This window comes from Salmo salar, chromosome 13 (genome assembly GCF_965601325.2).
Source record: "Salmo salar chromosome 13, fSalSal1, whole genome shotgun sequence".
Taxonomy (NCBI): Eukaryota; Metazoa; Chordata; class Actinopteri; order Salmoniformes; family Salmonidae; genus Salmo; species Salmo salar.
Genome location: NC_138303.1, coordinates 81465396 through 81486306, shown reverse-complemented (window position 1 = coordinate 81486306; position 20911 = coordinate 81465396). Strand labels below are relative to the sequence as shown.

Genomic DNA, 20911 nt, shown 5'->3' with positions numbered 1-20911 from the left:
CAACCAGTAATTAACGTTTCTCTCTGGGCTTCTGGGGGCACGCATGCACGCACACACTGGCTAAATCTCTGCAGAGCTGATGATTGGGCCAGTACCCCAGGGCCGTGGCAGTGAGGCAGGCAGGCAGGCCTCTGGAGCTCCATTATAGCAGACCAAGGCCTCTGAGGTGGCTCTCTCTGTAGTATTGTTGCTAGGCTGGTCCCAGGGGCCCCTGGCCTCATAGAGGAAGTCCCAAGGGCCCCAGGGAACAGCCTAGCAGTAATATGACAGAGAGCCAGCTTACAGACAGAGAGCAGACCACGCCTGGTCACCTGTCTCTCCGCCTGCCTCTCTCTCTCTCGGGCTCCATACAAAGCATTCCATTACCAGTAGAATGTTAAACAGGGATTTAAGCACCAAGGCACATGTGACACCATCATTAGGGGTCAGGCCAGATAATGCCTGACCAGCAGCAGATAGACCAAGGGATCAATATCTATTATCTGCTGTAACAGCTATTGACCACCGCTGCTCCCCGGAGAGAGGAGACAGTGCAAGACATCTGTCAGCGGGAGAACACAAAAGATACACACACTTTGCAGATAAAGTGTATCCTTCTGAACTAGCACACTTTGTCAGATCATTACGACATTTCAACATAGCCTATATCAGGGTTCACCAATTGGCAGATTTTATTCGGCCCCCCAAGTGTTCTGAGCAACAACATAAACGAGTTCATCTTTCTGTTTTGTTTTTACATAAAAGACTGTAAAAACACCAGGAAATCCGCTTCAAGTGATTTTAATTTTGGAAATCTGTTCAGAAGTATTCCCACGCATAATAGAGAGATACACTGTATGAGATCGTATACAAATGTAAGCAAGGTTTGAAAATATTATGCTTTAGTCAAATATATTATCAGATCCATGCCATAGTCCACGCCAATCTGCCCCACTCGCCCACGCCATCACCTTCCACAGAGGCTCCTTCTAGATAGAAAACATGCCTGGCGTAAGAGATGGACAGATGGAGGGCGAGCTTCCTAATTCTCCATCCCCCCTTTCTTTCCCCCTGAGGTCCCTGGGCTTGTTTTGAGAATGTGCTAATAGGAAACGTTGAAAAGAAGGTGTCTCTTCCCCTCGTAATGAAGACTCCTGGGCCAGCAGGAGGATCGAAGCAGAGGAGATGTGAACACCTCCTCCCATGAGAGGTCATTTATCAGTCTCCTTGATCCCTGGAAACAAATACAACCCCCCTGTTGTTTCCTTACAACAACCAGCCCTGCTGTTTTCCTATCCCAACATGTCATTACCTTGTGTTTTTAAGTAGTTGTGGGGCAGTGAATGTGCTGGTTTATATCACATTAGAATGGGGCAGAAATGAAAGAGGCCTGTTGGAGGGGATGTATTGATTTCTTACGGGTTGAGGTGGTGGTGATGCCAAGGGCTGGATTTAAGGCTCAGGGGAACTGAGGGGCTTAGAGCGGGGTCAGCCGGGTGGTGGGCGAGCAGAGAAAAGCAGAAAAGCCATTCATTAAGACGGGTGTCTGGGGACAGAGGCGAGGGGTTTAAGAGCACCGCTCATTATCCAGGGGTGAGCCCCTGTAACCCCCTCTAACCACTTACAGAACATTAACTACACCCCCACTGCTGCCACTGGGACTACATTAGACGAGGGGGGGATGGATGTTCAATAAACAAAATAGAGAATGCAAGACTAGAAAAAAGCGTGAGTGAGGGGACTAGCATTTCAGCATTTATTTTAGCTCTGATTGCGACAACCGCACCCTCCCTCCCTGTCGTGTAGCCCATGGGGTTGGACAGAGTGAGTCCTACACCTGGAGACTGTCCTGACAGATTTATAGGGGTACAGACCTCTGGGGGTACAGACCTCTGGGGCATCCCAACACTCCGTCCCTGTCCCCTTCTCCCTGCCTCTCTGTCCCATTCCTCCCCTAAATAGCCCCATCACACATTCTTAACCCACACGTCATCCCTTCACCCACAGGATCCAATGAGGATCCCACAGGATCCAACGAGGATCCCACAGGATCCAATGAGGATCACAGGATCCAACAAGTCAGGGGTTACATCGCTTCAATCACACAAAACCATTGCAGCAAACAGCCTAGCTATGAGCTATCAGCTCCAAACGTCCAGATGGACATCTTCACTAAGTCTGTCTCTCTGTTGGCCCGGGGATAGCCTAGTCCCAGATCTGTTTGTGCGGTCTTACCAACTCCAACTCCTAATGCGCGACAATGATCATAAGAGTTGACAAGACAGTACAAACAGATCGGTCGTCAGGCTAGCCCGGGGATAGATTGTGGTCTGACACACAGTGAGGGAAGACAATGATGAGAGCTGAAGTGAAGCTAAGAGGCTATATATCCTTATCCAAACTCCATGATGCAAGAGACAGGAGCCTCAGAGGACACCAAACTGTCCAGCCTGCTCAGTGTCGAACTCCCAGCATCCAACAGTCGTTAGCAGCAGCAGCCGGTGTGCTCCAGTGATGCTGAGGCCTACTGAGTATGACCCTCATGGTTCACAGAGGACACAAAACATTCTCATTGAACAAACATAACTCTACAACACTTAGGGTTCAAAGACCAGAGATAGCAAGCTAGAGGGAAGGTGATCCTTTTCATTTAACCGTTCATTTAACCATCCATCAAGCCAAGAGCTCGGTTGGTTAGAGTAACTAGAGAGTGCTGTGCTGTGCTGACATCTGTGCACCTGTTGAGAGGTGGAAGGAAACAGGTGCTACTGAAAGGAAACACGCTGCCAGGAAATGTGGGGGAAAAACTGAGCCAACTCTGGTTAACCCTGCTTTGTCTGAGAGAGAGAGAGAAAGGGGGAGAGAGTGGGAGAGTGGGAGAGAGAGAGCGGCAGAGAGAGAATGGCAGAGAGAGAGAGGGAGACAAAGAGAGAAAGGGGGAGAGAGAGTGCAGAAGGCGATGCAACAGCAGGTAACCTGTGGTGGGTGCTGCACCATGTTGCAACATACCTGCTCCTTCTTCTCTCTCTGTCTGTTGGGGGAAGGGGAACCTAAAAGACCGTGGTCATGACTCTGCGGTTTCAGGGGGACGGTAAAAACAGCCCACCTTGGGAGAACTGCTGACAACCATAATCCCAGCTGTCTGTCACAGCTGACAGAGACCTTCAAAGGCCTGGACTCACCCCCCTCCCTCCCTCTCTCTGTCTCTTTTTCGATTCCCTATATCTATCTCCTCTCTCTCCCTTTCTCTCTGTATGTCTTTCCCTTTTCTTTCTCTTGGCATCATTAGCAGATTCTGCCCCACTCACTCAGTCAGTCAGTAACATTGCTTCAGGGTTAACACACCACTCTGCATCCTGCTTAGAGTTGTAGCCAACCAACGCAACGTTCTGCAAGGACTGCACTGCACTTCAGGGATCAGTCACAATCATAAGAAACAGATTAATGCGGTCTAGACAAGATCGTGGGCGTTTTCTCTATCCATTTCTCGCCTTCCAGCCAGTCCAACAATTATGCACTTAAACAATGGTCGTGTTGTTTCGAGAGACTGCTGCTCTTTTTCCCCCCCGACACCTTCCATTTCCAACCACTCCCCCGCTCCACCTATCCCTGCTTCCTCCCTCCAAAAACAGACAAATAAAATCCAGGAAAGCTGTTTCAAATCAATTAAAGTACATACAGAGCTGAATACCACCGACTACAGCCCGGCCCTCCTCGAAGAGAAAATTACATTTCGCATTTGTCTTCTGTGTAAACATGAATTATAATCAGAGACCCCATACCGAGGGGTCTGGGGAGAACTCAAACTACTCTGTGTTTTCAGTTGCACTCTGAATCATTTATTCTACTTCAGAAACACTATTCTATAAGACACTATGAAATGCCTTTCCTACACACTTCTCAGTAGTTGGTATCAGTTACATGTATTCATGGTTGCCAGGCTTCCCCCCCAAAAATAACCAATAAAAATTATATTTTTTTAATTATGTAAAATTCGCAATAGGCTGACTGTATCTCACCGGAGAAAGCATCCGAATGGACGAAACAGCGCCCGTCTCAGTATGTGTAGCCCATCTATCTGATGCTGTCTGGTCAAAAAGAGTATGACATTGTTGCCACCCGCAGCGTTGAATGCAAGGGAAGCCAGAGAGCATTTGGCCTCCCTTGATAAAAAAAGAACAAAATAATAGCCAATCAGCGTTAAGCTAAACTGAGTGAGCTCAGTTGTGAATGGTCCTGGCGCACCCAAAAAAAGCCAGTTTAGATTTGGCTTCATACCAATCACATCACATCAGAAGCCAAACGTCATTGACAGAAAACTTGAATTGTTGCATCTCGTTTGGTCATTGTCCTCCGGTGGCTAGCTACAGTAGCTAGCTCAATCACATGTTTCATTTATTTATTTTATTTCACCTTTATTTAACCAGGTAGGCTAGTTGAGAACAAGTTCTCATTTACAACTGCGACCTGGCCAAGATAAAGCAAAGCAGTGCGACAAAAACAACAACACAGAGTTACACATGGAGTAAACAAGCATACAGACAATAACACAATAGGAAAAAAAGAAACTCTATATACAGCGTGTGCAAAAGGCGTGAGGAGGTAAAGCCATAAATAGGCCATAGTAGCGGAGTAATTACAATTTAGCATATTAACACTGGAGTGATAGATGAGCAGATGATAATGTGCAAGTAGAAATACTGGTGTGCAAAAGAGCAGAAAAGTAAATAAAAACAATATGAGGTAGGTTAATTGGGTGGGCTATTTACATATGGGCTATGTACAGCTGCAGCGATCGGTTAGCAGCTCAGATAGCTGATGTTTAAAGTTAGTGAGGGAAATATAAGTCTCCAACTTCAGCAATTTTTGCAAATCGTTCCAGTCATTGGCAGCAGAGAACTGGAAGGAAAGGCGGCCAAAGGAGGTGTTGGCTTTGGGGATGACCAGTGAGATATACCTGCTGGAGCACGTGCTATGGGTGGGTGTTGTTATCGTGACCAGTGCGCTGAGATAAGGCGGAGCTTTACCTAGCATAGACTTATAGATGACCTGGAGCCAGTGGGTCTGGCGACGAATATGTAGCAAGGGCCAGCTGACTAGAGCATACAGGTTGTAGTGGTGGGTGGTATACGGGCTTTGGTGACAAAACGGATGGCACTGTGATAGACTGCGTCCAGTTTGCTGAGTAGAGTATTGGAAGCTATTTTGTGAATGACATCGCCGAAGTCGAGGATCGGTAGGATAGTCAGTTTTACTAGGGTAAGTTTGGCGGCGTGAGTGAAGGAGGCTTTGTTGCAAAATAGGAAGCCTATTCTAGATTTAATTTTGGATTTGAGATGTTTAATATGAGTCTGGAAGGAGAGTTTACAGTCTAGCCAGACACCTAGGTATTTATAGTTGTCCACATATTCTAAGTCAGAACCGTCCAGAGTAGTGATGTTAGTCGGGCGGGCGGGTGAAAACGGTTGAAAAGCATGGATTTGGTTTTACTAGCGTTTAAGAGCAGTTGGAGGCCACGGAAGGAGTGTTGTATGGCATTGAAGCTCATTTGGAGGTTAGTTAACACAGTGTCCAAAGAAGGGCCAGATGTATACATTTTAATCAAATGTATTTATAAATCCTTTTTTCTATCAGCAGATTTCAAAGTGCTATACAGAAACTAAAACTCCATCAAACCCCAATGGAGACGTAGAAGCACGGTGGCTAGGATAAACTCCCTAGAAAGGCAGGAACTGGCTTCCCCAGTGGTTTTACCCACATACCGCTACAGGTTGGTATTCAGACTTACCTTATGCAGTCGCGTAACGGGCTTTGCAGGCGCGGTTCGCTTGCGCTGGCTGAATACAACTCTCCCATTTTCTGGCAAACAAAGTTTTCATTCAATAGAGTTTATTACATTTATCTTAATCTATCCAGTTAATTCCATTTTTTTCGACAGACTCACTAGAATACACAGAGAGAACGGGTTCAGAACATTAGGGATCAACGAAAGGAAGCCATTTAAATATATGCATATTTGTCTCCGTTTCAGCTGGTTGAAAAATACTCTGATCTTGTAGATTATTTAGACACATTTTAGGGTTAGGAAAGTATGTATGACTCATAAAAAACTGGTTTGGAGAGCCTTTATGCACAAAATATATTTTATTCATCCTAAAAGTTGCCATATCAAGTTAAATCCATTAAATATTGAAAGGTGAAAAAAAGTGTACAATACGGTTTGAACAATAGGCGAATCCTATAATCTAACCGTAATCCTCATGAATCATGGAATTGTAATGACAACGATCCAATCATGAACTGTGCGCCAGCCTCCAGGTTTAACCTGCTATGTGTGGTCTAGGTTCCATAATGATTCAAATAGGCTACATGTCCCAAATTATTGCACAACGTTAACCTAATATGATCCACTAATGTTAGTGACCCCCAGGAACAACTACATGGACGTGACAAAGAAAGAAATGTAAGCGGAATGGAATGATGCAAAATGTATGCTACAAGTTGAAGGAAACTAACACTAAAGATACAGTTATAAATGTATGTTGGTATTACTGAGTGTGACTCCTGACAGTGGCTAATATTTTACATGATACAAATTGTCAAATAAATCTGAGAAAAGCCTGGGCATATAATTAAAACATTATAAAGCGCATAAATCAACTTGGTCGGTTCGGCGCTACAGAAGCCTGTAGCTTGGGTCTCCAAATTTCATCCCCACAAATTATGATGAAATACAATGAAAATGTGGTATAACGACACAGCTATTTATAGCATACTTCACGGTGGAAACGGGGCCGCAATACAATATGATGTTGATATGAGTTTCAGTTTGCTGCCATATGACTGGTTTCACATTAGCCTCCAGGGATCATAAGGAAAGAAACAAGAAACTAGTTGCACTTTCAGCTTCGTATTTGGTTAGACAGCAAAATTGGGTTCTAATTTAGCACCAAGTGAGCTAAATTCAGTGCCCTCATTTTCAGCTTTGTGTTCCCCTGGGGCACCCTGAATCAGTTAGTAAGAGTAGATGTGTTTATTTGTTCTTAATGAAGACTGTATTCAAGGCGAACGGCAGACATCGCTAACACCTCCCTCTCATATGGAGCAGAAGCAACAAACAACCAGACAGCCTCATGCACTCCCAAGCCTCACGCAGAGCCACACACATTCCCACACAGGCCCCCAGTCCCAGCTAAGAACCCCTCTGAGCCGACACACACGCAGTCTCGAGCTACATCTCTCAGCATACTGTAGTTCTTCGCGCTCTCTCCATCTCTCTCAGGACCCTCTCTTTCTCCAGGAGCTCATATTAGCAGACGGCTGCTGACTCCAACTCCCCCACTGAGCTCTCTGGTGCTCCTAAAGTACTCCAACATGGTAGACTATAGGGAACCCTGGCGCCACAACAGCCTATCTGGTGGTGCCATGAGGGAACCTCCAAGCTGAGAGAACACTTCCTGTTTCGAGGATCAGCATCTGTAGGACGCAGTACTGTACTACACCTTTGTGATGGGGTAAAAATCTATACAGTTACATATCACAATATTACATGGATACTTTGACTCCAAGTATCAATAAAATAATACATAAATATATACTGAACAAAAATATAAACGCAACATGCAACAATTTCAATGATTTTACTGAGTTACAGTTCATATAAGGAAATCAGTCATAGTATTTAAATAAATTCAATAGCCCCTAATCTATGGATTACACATGACTAGGCAGGATCGCAGCCATGGGTGGGTCTGGGAGGGCACTCATTGGGGAGACTGGCCCAGCCAATCAGTATGAGTTTTTCCCCACAAAAGGGCTTTATTACAGACAGAAAAACTCCTGTTTCATCAGCTGTTCGGGTGGCTGGTCTCAGACGATCCATCAGGTGAAGTAGCCGGATGTGGAGGTCCTGGGCTGGCGTGGTTACACGTGGTCTGCGGTTGTGAGGCCAGTTGGACGTACTGCCAAATTCTCTAAAACAACATTGGAGGCAGCTAATGGTAGAGAAATAAACATGAAATTCTCTGGCAACAACTCTGGTGGACATTCGTGCAGTCAACATGTCAATTGCATGCGCCATCAAATCTTCTTTTTCAGCTCATGAAACATGGGACCAACACATTACATGTTGCGTTCATATTTTTGTTCAGTGTACTATATATAGTGTATACAGTGAGGGAAAAAAGTATTTGATCCCCTGCTGATTTTGTACGTTTGCCCACTGACAAAGAAATGATCAATCTATAATTTTAATGGTAGGTTTATTTGAACAGCGAGAGACAGAATAACAACAACAAAAATCCAGAAAAACGCATGTCAAAAATGTTATAAAATGATTTGCATTTTAATGAGGGAAATAAGTATTTGACGCCTCTGCAAAACATGACTTAGTACTTCGTGGCAAAACCCTTGTTGGCAATCACAGAGGTCAGACGATTCTTGTAGTTGGCCACCCGGTTTGCACACATCTCAGGAGTGATTTTGTCCCACTCCTCTTTGCAGATCTTCTCCAAGTCATTAAATTTCGAGGCTGACGTTTGGCAACTCAAACCTTCAGCTCCCTTCACAGATTTTCTATGGGATTAAGGTCTGGAGACTGGCTAGGCCACTCCAGGACCTTAATGTGCTTCTTCTTGAGCCACTCCTTTGTTGCCTTGGCCATGTGTTTTGGGTCATTGTTATGCTGGAATACCCATCCACGACCCATTTTCAATGCCCTGGCTGAGGGATGGAGGTTCTCACCAAAGATTTGACGGTACATGGCCCCGTCCATTGTCCCTTTGATGCGGTGAAGTTGTCCTGTCCCCTTAGCAGAAAAACACCCCCAAAGCATAATGTTTCCACCTCCATGTTTGACGGTGGGGATGGTGTTCTTGGGGTCATAGGCATCATTCCTCCTCCTCCAAACACGGCGAGTTGAGTTGATGCCAAAGAGCTCCATTTTGGTCTCATCTGACCACAACACTTTCACCCAGTTGTCCTCTGAATTATTCAGATGTTCATTGGCAAACTTCAGACGGACATGTATATGTGCTTTCTTGAGCAGGGTGACCTTGCGGGCGCTGCAGGATTTCAGTCCTTCACGGCGTAGTGTGTTACCAATTGTTTTCTTGGTGACTATGGTCCCAGCTGCCTTGAGATCATTGACAAGATCCTCCCGTGTAGTTCTGGGCTGATTCCTCACCGCTCTCATGATCATTGCAACTCCACGACATGAGATCTTGCATGGAGCCCCAGGCCGAGGGAGATTGACAGTTCATTTGTGTTTTTTCCATTTGCGAATAATCGCACCGACTGTTGTCACCTTCTCACCAAGCAGCTTGGCGATGGTCTTGTAGCCCATTCCAGCCTTGTGTAGGTCTACAATCTTGTCCCTGACATCCTTGGAGAGCTCTTTGGTCTTGGCCATGGTGGAGAGTTTGGAATCTGATTAATTGATTGCTTCTATGGACAGGTGTCTTTTATACAGGTAACAAGCTGAGATTAGGAGCACTCCCTTTAAGAGTGTGCTCCTAATCTCAGCTCATTACCTGTATAAAAGACACCTGGGAGCCAGAAATCTTTCTGATTGAGAGAGGGTCAAATACTTATTTCCCTCATTAAAATGCAAATCAATTAATAACATTTTTGAATGCGATTTTTTGGATTTTTTTGTTGTTCTTCTGTCTCACACTGTTCAAATAAACCTACCATTAAAATTATAGCCTGATCATTTCTTTGTCAGTGGGCAAACGTACAAAATCAGCAGGGGATCAAATACTTTTTCCCCCCACTGTACTATTACTTATTTTTTTGCTAGGTAGCGCTAGTCGGCTGTTCCTGCGCGAAACGTATTAGATAGTGAGCCAACATGTTTTCAGCATTTTTATTTTCATGACTGATCAAAACTAATTTTCTCATGATCTCTCATTCCTCTGCAGCAGACATATAGTGAGCAATATGTTTGGAACATCAAATCGCAATAAAATTGCAGTATTGAATCGCAATACATATCGTATCGTGATAATATCGTATCGTGAGGTCCCTGGCAATTCCCAGCCTCACTAGACTTTCACTGCTGCTTTAAAGTCAGACAGATCACTCAAATGTTTACAAGGCCAACCACTGTAAGCCAAAGAACTAGTAACTTGTACTTGTTAATATCAACTTACTGAAGAGTCTATGTCAGTAACCTTACCAGAAGGCAGTTGGTTGGCCTCATCTCGTGGTCTGTGCCAAAGCAGGCAGCCAGAGAATCCCGCAGACAGTATCATCCCCTCAGCTTTAAAGACTTTAACGGCATTAGAGGGGGTGACAGTGGTAACACCATGCCTCTGATTCCTTATCCACGTCTCTAGAGTGTCCTGGAGCACCCAAAGCTATGTGCAGACTTCACTCAGGCATGCATGTCCTACATGCCCAGGACGGGGGCCCGCTGCTGGGCCTGACAGTTATGGAGGGTCCCCTGGCTGGCCCCTCCTGGCCCGGCTGTGCTCCGTTATGTCAGCAGGGCTCTAAATGCAGGGCCAGAGGGGTGTGGGTTACACCCCGCTGGGTACCCAGAGCTGTTAACCGTGGCAGAATGGAAGCTAAACAGAAATAAAGCCGTGGGTAAGAGAGAGAACAGGACAGCTATTCTGGATATGCGTCTTGGGAAGAGTGTGACACGTGTTGTGTTGCAGTGTGAATACCAAACAGATCCATGCATTCCTCGGTAGTAAGGCACACCCCAACATTAAGGACCTGCGATGATGATCAGGCAAAGGGCAAGATGTGGAAAAGACATAAGAGCTGAAACTGTAACTCATGTAATCCATCAATGTCATAAATTAACAAATGAATCTCAATGGACATGAATGTCACGTAAGAGGATATTCCTTGATGTATGTATTAGTGATAACGTGCGTGTGTGTGTGTGTGTGTGTGTAGTATTAGCACTGTGTGTGTGTGTTTGTACTTGTTAATATCAACTTACTGAAGAGTCTATGTCAGTAACCTTACCAGAAAGCAGTTGGTTGAAAGTATCATCCCCTCAGCTTTAAAGACTTTAAGAGCATTAGAGGGGGTGACAGTGGAAACACCATGCCTGTGCTGTGTGTGTGTGTGTGTGTTGACTGAGTGAGGAAGTGAACTCCCTGGGTGAGAGAGTGAGGCTCTCCTCTCCTCTGATTCTGACTGATGGATATAGCTGTCATTCCCTGGGAGTGAAAAGGCATCAGCAATCTAGTGTAATTGGGCCTATTAACCCACTGACTGTTGTTCTAAGCTCTTGGGACAGATGCATGGCCATGCGAAGGGGCTCAGAGGACAGACACTCACACTGCCAGAGAGAGAGGGAGGAAGGGAGGTAAAGGGAGAGCACCGACAGACAAGCCCGACACAGAGAGATCCAGAGAAGGGAATGCTCACCCACCCACCTTGCTAAACAGTTTATTTTCTTCCATTCACACATATAATCTCTTGACACAAACGATCAGTCTCAGTCCTCATTATCGTAATGCAGCCATTACCATTACCGGGCCTTCTGAGGGTCAGCCACCCACAGCTCATTCTGATTACTCCAACTCATAAGGGCTCAGTCTGATGGCTGCCTGCGTGTCCACTTCTCACTCCAGCAGCATATGGGATATGTGCTGGCTCCACTGTTGGCCATCTTAACACCGCAGGTCTGAGTACGCTGTCCCCCTCACTCCCCTAGGTGTGAGGATGGAGGGGTGTGGGGATGAAGTAGGAAGACGCTGGCCTCGGTGGCAGTAGTGGGTATCTGATTTCCAGGCCCGGTGGTGAGGACAGTGTTCACCCTTTAGAGAACAAATCTTTATATATCCCATGGGGGGGTGAGGTCAGGCTCTGGGGCTGGGAGGGTAACTGGAGGGGGCTGCTAGCCTGCCACGGGGCCCTGATGATGGGCACACTGGCACAAGTGGTGGTGCCCACAGGGCATACTGCGACTGCTCTCCTCTCGCTAGGGGCACTGGGCTAGGGGGCTTCCCTAAGGGGGGCAGAACCAGAAGGGGTTGGATGTTCTCACACATAGAAATAGGATGTCAAAACATTGACTTGAATGGGAATGTCTCAGTCTAGTAATTCTATTTCTATGTTCTCACACACAGCATGGCCTGGCTGACAGATCTATACATCTCCAACCTGCTGTGAAATAATACCATAATCACCGCCACCATCACACTAAGTGGATTACAGTGCTACTTACTGGCTGTCACAGTGGAGTAAAACTACACCAAACACAGAGCAGCTGTGGAGCCAGAGAGAGTGTTGGACCTGAAAGCAAGGCAGCTGAGATGTCTCCTTCCAGGCCCTGATATCTTTACAAGTGAGGAGTGAGAGATGGTAGGTGGCCCTATCCCTCTTTCTCTCTCTCTCTGTAAACCTTGTATCTCTCCTGGGAGAGAGGAGTTGCTGAGAGAGGCCCTCACCACCACAGAACAGTCCAGTCCTGTCAGTCAGCGGTGGGCTTTACCTCTCTAGCCACCCATGACGCTTCTGTCACTCCTCAGCCCATTCACAGCCTGGGCCCCAGAGACAGACACCCAGACTGAGACAGGACAATACACCTCCATTACCAGAAAGCAGTCTGAGGGTTCTACTCAGGTTATAGGGATGTCCTGTCTAATCCTTCTCACCATTAGTGTCATTTCAGAATCTGCCCGTTGACTTTTACCACAGCTACATTTTCACTGTCCCCACAACACAGCCTGTCATGTACTGTTCACAACACAGCCTGTCATGTACTGTTCACAACACAGCCTGTCATGTACTGTTCACAACACAGCCTGTCATGTACTGTTCACAACACAGCCTGTCATGTACTGTTCACAACACAGCCTGTCATGTACTGTTCACAACACAGCCTGTCATGTACTGTTCACAACACTGTCATGTACTGTTCACAACACAGCCTGTCATGTACTGGTCACAACACAGCCTGTCATGTACTGTTCACAACACAGCCTGTCATGTACTGTTCACAACACAGCCTGTCATGTACTGTTCACATACAGCCTGTCATGTACTGTTCACAACACAGCCTGTCATGTACTGTTCACAACACAGCCTGTCATGTACTGTTCATAACACAGCCTGTCATGTACTGTCCCCACAACACAGCCTGTCATGTACTGTTCACAACACAGCCTGTCATGTACTGTTCACAACACAGCCTGTCATGTACTGTTCACAACACAGCCTGTCATGTACTGTTCACAACACAGCCTGTCATGTACTGTCCACAACACAGCCTGTCATGTACTGTTCACAACACAGCCTGTCATGTACTGTTCACAACACCGCCTGTCATGTACTGTTCACAACACAGCCTGTCATGTACTGTTCACAACACAGCCTGTCATGTACTGTTCACAACACAGCCTGTCATGTACTGTTCACAACACAGCCTGTCATGTACTGGTCACAACACAGTCTGTCATGTACTGGTCACAACACAGCCTGTCATGTACTGTTCACAACACAGCCTGTCATGTACTGTTCACATACAGCCTGTCATGTACTGTTCACAACACAGCCTGTCATGTACTGTTCACAACACAGCCTGTCATGTACTGTTCATAACACAGCCTGTCATGTACTGTCCCCACAACACAGCCTGTCATGTACTGTCCCCACAACACAGCCTGTCATGTACTGTTCACAACACAGCCTGTCATGTACTGTTCACAACACAGCCTGTCATGTACTGTTCACAACACAGCCAATCATGTACTGGTCACAACACAGCCTGTCATGTACTGGTCACAACACAGCCTGTCATGTACTGTTCACAACACAGCCTGTCATGTACTGTTCACAACACTGTCATGTACTGTTCACAACACAGCCTGTCATGTATTGTCCACAACACAGCCTGTCATGTACTGTCCACAACACAGCCTGTCATGTACTGTCAGCTGGGTGTGTACATTCAAAGACATACACATGAAAAAGGCTTCTGAGTTTTAACTTGCAACATGCACTCTCTGTCTGTCAACACTAAATAGACACAGCTATTCGCTATTAGTAACACAGTAACAACTTCTCTGTCTCCCTCTCTCGCACACACATCTCTGAAACACACATACACAAACAAACACACACACAGAAACCCTACCGGTCTACAGGTCCAACTGCCACCTCAGTCGTGTGCTTGTGCTGCCATATGTTCTCTACGTGGTTCTATTCTCTTATTCTCTGCAGACAGACCAAGGCTCCTCCAGCTCCACAGTCCGAATGGGGTCCCAGCAGCCTGTCAGCTTAGACCCAGCAGGGCAGCTCATACCACACACACAACCATGGGGGTGACCCACCCAGCCCAGCAGGTCATACCACACAGACACAGCCACGGGGTTGACTGCCGTGCGTCCTTAGAGCAGGGCTACTCTAACGGGGCAGACGGCTCCCTCAGTCTTTCTCTCTCTCTCCAGCAGGCAGCACAGAGGGGCTTTAAACTTGGCTCGCCTGTGGTGTCGAGTAACAATCCCTCTAGTGCCCCCCCCCCTCTCTATCTCTACTCCTCCCTCCCTCCAACCCTCTCTCTCTCTCTCTCTCTCTCTCTCAATTCAATTAAATTCAAGGGGCTTTATTGTCATGGGAAACATATGTTAACATTGCCAAAGCAAGTGAAGTAGATAATAAACAAAACATTACACTCACAGAAGTTCCAAAATAATAATGACATTTCAAATGTCATATTACGTGCAAATAGTTCAAATACAAAAGGGGAAATAAATAAACATAAATATGGGTTGTATTTACAATGGTGTTTGTTCTTCACTGGTTGCCCTTTTCTTGTGGCAACAGGTCACAAATCTTGCTGCTGTGATGGCACACTGTGGTATTTTATCCAATAGATATGGGAGTTTATCAAAATTGGGTTTGTTTTTAAATTCTTTGTGGATCTGTGTAATCTGAGGGAAATATGTGTCTCTAATATGGTCATCCATTTGGCAGGAGACTAGGAAGTGCAGCTCAGTTTCCACCTCATTTTGTGGGCAGTGTGCACATAGCCTGTCTTCTCTTGAGAGCCAGGTCTGCCTTCGGCGGCCTTTCTCAATAGCAAGGCTATGCTCACAGTCTGTACATAGTCAAAGATTTCCTTAATTTTGGGTCAGTCACAGTGGTCAGGTATTCTGTCACTGTGTACTCTCTGTTTAGGGCCAAATAGCATTCTAATTTGCTCAGTTTTTTTGTACATTTTTTCAATGTGTCAAGTAATTATCTTTTTGTTTTCTCATGATTTGGTTGGGTCTGATTGTGTTGCTGCCCTGGGGCTCTGTGGGCCCCAGGGCCATCTTCAGGTTAATTTCTCTGTAGGTGATGTCTTTGTTATGGAAGGTTTGGGAATCGCTTCCTTTTAGGTAGTTGTAGAATTGAACGGCTCTTTTCTGGATTTTGATCATTAGCGGGTATCGGCCTAATTCTGCTTTGCATGCATTATATGGTGTTTTACGTTGTGCACTGCACTATTTTTGCAGAATTCTGCATGCAGTCTCAATTTGGTGTTTTCCCATTTTGTGAATTCTTGGTTGGTGAGCAGACCCCAGACCTCACAACCATAAAGGGCAATGGATTCTATAACTGATTCAAGTATTTTTTAGACAGATCCTAATTGGTATGTAGAATTTAATGTTCCTTTTGGTGGCATAAAAGGCCCTTCTTGCCTTGTCTCTCAGATCTCTCAGATTGTTCACAGCTTTGTGGAAGTTACCTGTGGCGCTGATGTTTAGGCCAAGGTATGTATCGTTTTTTGTGTGCTCTACGGCAACGGTGTCTAGATGGAATTTGTATTTGTGGTTCTGGCAACCCGACCTTTTTTGGAACACCATTATTTTTGTTTTACTGAGATTTACTGTCAGGGCCCAGGTCTGGAAGAATCTGTGCAGAAGATCTAGGTGCTGCTGTAGGCCCTCCTTGGTTGGGGAAAGAAGCACCAGATCATCAGCAAACAGTAGACATTTGACTTCAGATTCTAGAAGGGTGAGGCCGGGTGCTGCAGACTGTTCTAGTGGACTCGCCAATTCGTTGATATATAAGTTGAAGAGTTGTGTCTTTAGCCAGAGGGGTGTGTGAGAGTAATTGACTGGCTGCAATTAGAGGAGTGACGGCTCTAGTCGACACACTGACACCACCTGATTGCAGTGAGAGGGAGAGGGAAAGACATGCCCCAAGAGAGCCATCAGTCTAGCCCCTCTATTAAAAATGGGGGAAGGAAGGGGCTAACAGTGTCTATACCCTCAATGATTATGACTGGGGCTAAATCTGTCTTACACAAAATGTTATGCCTCATACAACATATTATGTAGCTCCTTTTCATAAGATAATTATTGTTGGAAGAGAAAACTAGTGTGTGTGTGTGTGTGTGTGTGTGTGTGTGTGTGTGTGTGTGTGTGTGTGTGTGTGTGTGTGTGTGTGCGCATGCACGTATAAAAAGCTCTCTCATTACCCCGTGCTCAGGTTTCAGAGTGGCTGGATTACCAGAACACCCAGGATGGAGGACAGCGAGCACACAAACCCTGGGCTGTTAATGGTCACCCCCCCCCCCTCTCCTCCCCCTCCCTGCTTCCTGGAAAACCTCCCCTCCCCCATGCATGGCCTGCTGATGTGTCTGTAAACCTATCTACGTATTTATCTATCCACCAGCAGCACCCAGGGAGGGAGGGAGGGAAGGGAGCCAAGTAATTGGGCCACCCCAACTCTGTTCTCTCTCTCTAACCCCCCCAGAGCCCTACCACAACCATTTCCCCTTTAAAAAATAACACCGCAAATTAGCGGCTGGATGGCGGCGAGTGGGCGGGTTGGGTCGGTGGGGTTTGATGCTGATGAACTCTGGCTGTGTGATCGCTGCCTTCTGAGGCTAGAATGTCAGGGGGTTAGATGTGAACTGTTTATTTGAACTGAGCTGAGCAGTCCAAACAGAGCTACCTCGCTCCTCTCTCAACAAGCCCCTCGGCTAGGGTGGGGGGGTGGGGGGTAGCCCTATATTCCCCCTCGGAATTGCGGCGGGCCCCGGGTAGGGTTACGTTACGGTGGACCGGTGGGAGAACAATGCGGCCTCTGTTGCCGTGGCTTCCTCCTCAATCCTCAATTCTCAGAGGGAGGTGTGGGGTTCCAAATGGCCCCGCCGGGCAGGCAGGTGGTGTCAGGGCTGGCTGGGGGATTCATACATCATAACACTGCATGGCAGAGAAAGAGAGGGGCTTCTGGGACTTTGGGAAGGGCCTCCGCCTCGCTCTCCGCGACTTCACAGCCCAAGAGAATCAACCAGAACAGCCCCAAAGAAGTCTCAATGCAGCCCCAATAAGAGCGTAAATCAGACCAGGGTCTGACACCACGGCAACGGCCCGTTGGCTTTGCTTTCCCTTTGAAAAGGCCTGAAAAAGCCCCTCTTCTAAGATGTCGGCATTGGGACGGCGGTGTTTACACAAAAACTTGACACATGGAATAAAGCAGGAACTCTAAAACCCCGAAATCAAATAGCTCCCGCTAGGAGAGGCCTGAGCAGAGCGGAGCGGAGTAATCTCTAACAGATGGCAACGATCCGGGGGATGTTGATGTGCTTCAGAAGACATAAAATCCTGGCCAGAGACGGAGAGGGAGAACCAATGGGGCTGCATGGTAATAAAATTGAACATTTCACAGTTCATTAGACCTTGCTTATATCAAATACACATGCTAGACTTTCTTTTCCAATTTATATAACTAACTTTACACACATACTCACATAACCTACCACAGATTAAGCATGTCCTCTATGCCCTCTCTGGAAACACATGTAGGCCTATCTGGGTCAGGTTTGAGCTGCTAACTAACAGCACAGAGGTGAGGTCGTGGCTGCTGGGTTAACACTGTAGTCAGGTTTAATCCGACTGACCCTCGGGCCCTTGCTTTGAATCCTGCATATTTCTGAGTCAGAGAAAAGAGAGAGAGAGAGAGGGGAAAAAAGCTAACTTCTTCTCTTGGGGGAGCAATTAAAGCAATGCTTTCATCAACCCGGCCAGATCCCCCCTCACCCTCTCACTCCATCTCTCCCACCAGCTTGGGCACCAGCTGTGTGTGTCTCCAACTTTATCCTCCGTCTCCAGAGTTCAGTGTTTAGTGTTTCAGCCCCCCTTAACCTGTAACCCTGCCCGTCCTCTGGGACCACAGGGGTGGACAGGAGAGGGATTGAGATGGGGTATCCCACCCATGTGTTGTGCTTCTCCCTCAGCCTGTTCACAGCGGGTACCTGTCCCCCTACAGAAACACAACCTTCCATCTCTGAACCCAGATGGCTGTGTGTAACAACAACATTGCCTGGGTTCCACTTCCTCTAGGCTGATGGATCTAAGTAGACTGGAGATCCCATATCTCAACCAGGGTTATACAGGGACTGTGGAGATTTCCATCAGGTTTAATGCACTTCACACAGGAAACTGCTTCCATATGAAAGAAAATCCTGGCTGCCCAGACACACCAAAACCCCTAAATGGTGTCTCCGTTTCTCTAAACTCCACACAGCCTCCCTATGGGGCTTGCAGTACAGTACAGCACTGGTAGGCTACGTTTACTAAGAGACTTTACCCTTCCCAGATCACACTCATCCATAGCACAGCTCCAATCCTGCTTCACACAACGCAGAGCACAGCCACGGGTACTGCTGATGTCCTCAGGGTGAACCTCTTGACAGTGAAACAGTAATCTAACAGTAATCACAACCAGGGAATCTAATCCTGTGTGTTAATCCCATAATGTCGGAGGATTTCAGTCTGCCAGGCTGAATACGCATTTCTGTGGAGCTCCAAGTACCCTCCAGTCATAACATGTATCCACATCTGCATTAGACTGATATCAAATAGCAGTTGTTCGGTTACAGAGAGAGCAGGAGACTGACAGATATACTGTAGGCTGTTGAGGAAACAGGAGACAGGAGAGGCTAGCCTGCTTCGGCTGGTATTGGTAAACAAATCCATCCAGGCATCGGCATGGTAACGAGGGAGGACTGGTGCAGACCAGTTCTCCTGACACACATTACACCTCGGCCACCATGACGCCACATTAGGACAAACACACATTCACGCATACACACCCTGTAACGTCAGATCAGTGGATGGATGCTGACCTGTACGGGGTGGGGTGGGAGGTGGGGGTGGGGTGGGGGGGTGATGTGACAGGGTTCTCCCTGAGACTGACAGTGGTGCTATTTTCTCATCACCTCCACCAATCAACAGACCCCCATCCATCACACACACTTCACTGACACACCCTCTTGAGATGGCTCACTAAAATCACCCCAAAAACCATACTAGAGAATTATGTGGTTTGAAAATTGATTAAGCACGTATTTCCCATCTACAGGTCTTGTTGATAAGCTTCATTTGTATTTCAGTTCCCTACAATTACTGTCTCTAAGGTTGTAAAATACATTTATTGCAAAATGTTGCCATGGCTGTTTATCCAAGTACAGAGAGAACAGAGAGAAAAGTACACTTTGTACCAGCGCAAGTATACAGTGTTATAAATCCATTATAGTATCCATATCACAAACAATCTACAAATAAACTCTAGAATCACAGTTTCCTCCGTTCAAGTCCAAAATCCACACTGACTTACAAAGCCAAGCCTAACAACATGCAAATTTGTCATCATCAGCTCCAATATTGTCTTTGTAACCAAACTCCACCAGTTGAGTAGAGAGCTTGGCACTGAAACAGAGACTAATGAGGGTATAGAGAATAGCTGGCTTTCCTTCAACCCCCCCCCCCCCCCCCCCCCCCCCCCCCCACACACACACACATATCTCCCTGGGGCAGGCAGACAAGGGAACACTGAGGGGTTTTAACTTTGATCTCTGGAGTGTGGCCCATTCAAACGTTTGTGTTTGAGAAGGTAGCCTTTAATATGGCCTGTGATGGGTTCCAGGCTCTCTGGTTTAGCGATGGCATGTCGGATATTGGAGTGTTTACACAATCTCCCTGCCTGCCTCCCTCAGTCCCCGCTCTGGTCTGCCTGCTACAGCGGTCCTGGTGGTGCGGAAATAAGTGAATGAAGATGGATGGATTTACTTAAGCCTCTAACCTCGGGACTTTGGGAACAAACTCTCAATGACCTCTTTGTGTCAGGAGAGGGATTGGGGAAGGAGAAGGGCCAGATTGGAGCGCTGTGTGTGTGTGTGTTTCTACACACCATCACCTTCAGATCTAGTAAATGCTCTACCACTGAAGCCTCTTCACTAACAGGCTCTCAAAGCAGCACATTCATTACACCAGGGTACAAAGCCTGCCTTAAATGGGAGAAATAGTACAATTCTATTCATTTCACTGCTTAATTTGAGTATAAATATAGATATAGTGGTAGATATAGTTAACAGCTCATGATGAGAAAGAAAAAGAGAAGGGAGGGAGAGAGAGCGAGTGAGAGAAATCAGGGGGTGGCCATTGTTTGTGGCAGTGTGTGGCAGTAAATCAGCCTAGTGCTGGCCTTGATTTGTTAACCTTTTGTGTGGCTGTGTATCAGTGGATGGCTGGAGCGGCTCCTTTCACGGCCCTGAAATACAGCCTCTCTTTACCCTGCAGCCACAGGCACGACGAAGGGGAGGAGGGAAGTGGGGCAACATCTACCTCCACACACACAACACAGGATATTGAGCTAACCTATACGTCCATAGGGATAGATTAAAAGTAAAAGTAAATACAGCCAAGGAGAGCTCTTTGGAAGATGGAATAAACCTGGTTTTAGAGACAAATCATCTGTACACTTGGAGATTGGATTCTTCCAATTAAAGCTAATGGATATGTGGATAATATAACGGACCTCTGTGAGCAGTGCTTCACTCACTGTAGTGGCTGTGTAGGTGTGTTTATATAACACTAACAATAACAGTGCTTGTATACTCCAACATTGTTGTCTTTTTTTCTACAGTGTTGCGTCTGGAAGGGACAGCTAGCGTCCTCTGAATGACTTCTCA

General features: G+C 46.5%; 1 protein-coding gene across 7 annotated transcripts in view; it reads right to left on the bottom strand.

Annotated features, from left to right (window-relative positions):
• auts2a (activator of transcription and developmental regulator AUTS2 a) overlaps positions 1-20911 on the bottom strand; it is a 491988-nt gene that overhangs the window by 13664 nt on the left and 457413 nt on the right. The gene's annotated exons all lie outside the window — the stretch shown is intronic.